The 2500-nt window shown below is 41.4% G+C and overlaps 7 non-coding genes and 5 pseudogenes across 7 annotated transcripts in view; all 12 read left to right on the forward strand.

Moving 5' to 3' along the window:
- Nucleotides 1-61, forward strand: part of LOC135061383 (5S ribosomal RNA) — a 119-nt gene extending 58 nt beyond the window's left edge. Inside the window, exon 1 of the ribosomal RNA XR_010247766.1 lies at nt 1-61. This exon is cut by the window's left edge and continues 58 nt beyond it. This is a non-coding gene — a ribosomal RNA (5S ribosomal RNA).
- Nucleotides 62-168: 107 nt separating this feature from the next.
- On the forward strand, nt 169-287 carry LOC135064314 (5S ribosomal RNA). Its single transcript, XR_010250624.1, has one exon. It is a non-coding gene; the product is annotated as a 5S ribosomal RNA (ribosomal RNA).
- A 107-nt stretch (nt 288-394) lies between these two features.
- On the forward strand, nt 395-513 carry LOC135063889 (5S ribosomal RNA). The gene has a single exon (XR_010250209.1). It is a non-coding gene; the product is annotated as a 5S ribosomal RNA (ribosomal RNA).
- Nucleotides 514-620: 107 nt separating this feature from the next.
- On the forward strand, nt 621-739 carry LOC135063794 (5S ribosomal RNA). The gene has a single exon (XR_010250118.1). It is a non-coding gene; the product is annotated as a 5S ribosomal RNA (ribosomal RNA).
- Nucleotides 740-846: 107 nt separating this feature from the next.
- LOC134891790 (5S ribosomal RNA) lies at nt 847-965 on the forward strand (annotated as a pseudogene).
- A 107-nt stretch (nt 966-1072) lies between these two features.
- LOC135067500 (5S ribosomal RNA) lies at nt 1073-1191 on the forward strand. Its single transcript, XR_010253713.1, has one exon. It is a non-coding gene; the product is annotated as a 5S ribosomal RNA (ribosomal RNA).
- Nucleotides 1192-1298: 107 nt separating this feature from the next.
- On the forward strand, nt 1299-1417 carry LOC134888170 (5S ribosomal RNA; annotated as a pseudogene).
- Nucleotides 1418-1524: 107 nt separating this feature from the next.
- LOC134889912 (5S ribosomal RNA) lies at nt 1525-1643 on the forward strand (annotated as a pseudogene).
- Nucleotides 1644-1750: 107 nt separating this feature from the next.
- On the forward strand, nt 1751-1869 carry LOC134887025 (5S ribosomal RNA; annotated as a pseudogene).
- A 107-nt stretch (nt 1870-1976) lies between these two features.
- Nucleotides 1977-2095, forward strand: LOC135061394 (5S ribosomal RNA). The gene has a single exon (XR_010247777.1). It is a non-coding gene; the product is annotated as a 5S ribosomal RNA (ribosomal RNA).
- A 107-nt stretch (nt 2096-2202) lies between these two features.
- LOC134888598 (5S ribosomal RNA) lies at nt 2203-2321 on the forward strand (annotated as a pseudogene).
- Nucleotides 2322-2432: 111 nt separating this feature from the next.
- The window catches only part of LOC135061406 (5S ribosomal RNA), a 119-nt gene continuing 51 nt past the window's right edge, over nt 2433-2500 (forward strand). Inside the window, exon 1 of the ribosomal RNA XR_010247788.1 lies at nt 2433-2500. This exon is cut by the window's right edge and continues 51 nt beyond it. This is a non-coding gene — a ribosomal RNA (5S ribosomal RNA).

The raw sequence follows: 2500 nt of genomic DNA on the forward strand, positions 1-2500 counted from the left end.
GTGTTGGGCCTGGTTAGTACTTGGATGGGAGACCACCTGGGAATACAAGGTGCTGTAGATAATTTTATACTGCCAACACCGTTCTGTTGATGCATTCCATTTTCAAACGTATTCATTTATGAACCAGTAGTTAGAAGTAGAAAAGTACTAACAGAAACCACAAAGTTCATCTACAGCCACACCACACTGGATACGCCCAATCTCATCTGATCTTGGAAGCTAAACAGTGTTGGGCCTGGTTAGTACTTGGATGGGAGACCACCTGGGAATACAAGGTACTGTAGATAATTTTATACTGCCAACACCGTTCTGTTGATGCATTCCATTTTCAAACGTATTCATTTATGAACCAGTAGTTAGAAGTAGAAAAGTCCTAACAGAAACCACAAAGCTCATCTATAGCCACACCACACTGGATACGCCTAATCTCATCTGATCTTGGAAGCTAAGCAGTGTTGGGCCTGGTTAGTACTTGGATGGGAGACCACCTGGGAATACAAGGTGCTGTAGATAATTTTATACTGCCAACACCGTTCTGTTGATGCATTCCATTTTCAAACGTATTCATTTATGAACCAGTAGTTAGAAGTAGAAAAGTACTAACAGAAACCATAAAGCTCATCTACAGCCACACCACACTGGATACGCCCAATCTCATCTGATCTTGGAAGCTAAGCAGTATTGGGCCTGGTTAGTACTTGGATGGGAGACCACCTGGGAATACAAGGTGCTGTAGATATTTTTATACTACCAACACCGTTCTGTTGATGCATTTCATTTTCAAACGTATTCATTTATGAACCAGTAGTTAGAAGTAGAAAAGTACTAACAGAAATCATAAAGCTCTTCTACAGGCACACCACACTGGATACGCCCAATCTCATCTGATCTTGGAAGTTAAGCAGTATTGGGCCTGGTTAGTACTTGGATAGGAGACCACCTGGGAATACAAGGTGCTGTAGATATTTTTATACTGCCAACACCGTTCTGTTGATGCATTCAATTTTCAAATGTATTCATTTATGAACCAGTAGTTAGAAGTAGAAAAGTTCAAACAGAAACCACAAAGCTCATCTATAGCCATACCACACTGGATACGCCCAATCGCATCTGATCTTGGAAGCTAAGCAGTGTTGGGCCTGGTCAGTACTTGTATGGGAGACCACCTGGGAATACAAGGTGCTGTAGATATTTTTATACTGCCAACACCGTTCTGTTGATGCATTCCATTTTCAAACGTATTCATTTATGAACCAGTAGTTAGAAGTAGAAAAGTTCTAACAGAAACCACAAAGTTCATCTACAGCCACACCACACTGGATACGCCCAATCTCATCTGATCTTGGAAGCTAAGCAGTGTTGGGCATGGTTAGTACTTGGATGGGAGACCACCTGGGAATACAAGGTGCTTTAGATATTTTTATACTGCCAACACCGTTCTGTTGATGCATTCCATTTTCAAACGTATTCATTTATGAACCAGTAGTTAGAAGTAGAAAAGTTCTAACAGAAACCACAAAGCTCATCTACAACCACACCACACTGGATACGCCCAATCTCATCTGATCTTGGAAGCTAAGCAGTGTTGGGCCTGGTTAGTACTTGGATGGAAGACCACCTGGGAATACAAGGTTCTGTAGATATTTTTATACTGCCAACACCGTTCTGTTGATGCATTCAATTTTCGAATGTATTCATTTATGAACCAGTAGTTAGAAGTAGAAAAGTTCAAACAGAAACTACAAAGCTCATCTACAGCCACATCACACTGGATACGCCAAATCTCATCTGATCTTGGAAGCTAAGCAGTGTTGGGCCTGGTCAGTACTTGGATGGGAGACCACCTGGGAATACAAGGTGCTGTAGATATTTTTATACTGCCAACACCGTTCTGTTGATGCATTCCATTTTCAAACGTATTCATTTATGAACCAGTAGTTAGAAGTAGAAAAGTTCTAACAGAAACCATAAAGCTCATCTACAGCCACACCACACTGGATACGCCCAATCTCATCTGATCTTGGAAGCTAAGCAGTGTTGGGCCTGGTTAGTACTTGGATGGGAGACCACCTGGGAATACAAGGTGCTGTAGATATTTTTATACTGCCAACACCGTTCTGTTGATGCATTCCATTTTCAAACGTATTCATTTATGAACCAGTAGTTAGAAGTAGAAAAGTTCTAACAGAAACCACAAAGCTCATCTACAGTCACACCACACTGGATACGCCAAATCTCATCTGATCTTGGAAGGTAAGTAGTGTTGGGCCTGGTTAGTACTTGGATGGGAGACCACCTGGGAATACAAGGTGCTGTAGATATTTTTTTTTATACTGCCAACATCGTTCTGTTGATGCATTCCATTTTCAAACGTATTCATTTATGAACCAGTAGTTAGAAGTAGAAAAGTCCTAACAGAAACCACAAAGCTCATCTACAGCCACACCACACTGGATACGCCCAATCTCATCTGATCTTGGAAGCTAAGCAGTGTTGGGCC

The sequence above is a fragment of the Pseudophryne corroboree genome, chromosome 3, assembly GCF_028390025.1.
Source record: "Pseudophryne corroboree isolate aPseCor3 chromosome 3, aPseCor3.hap2, whole genome shotgun sequence".
Lineage (NCBI taxonomy): Eukaryota > Metazoa > Chordata > Amphibia > Anura > Myobatrachidae > Pseudophryne > Pseudophryne corroboree.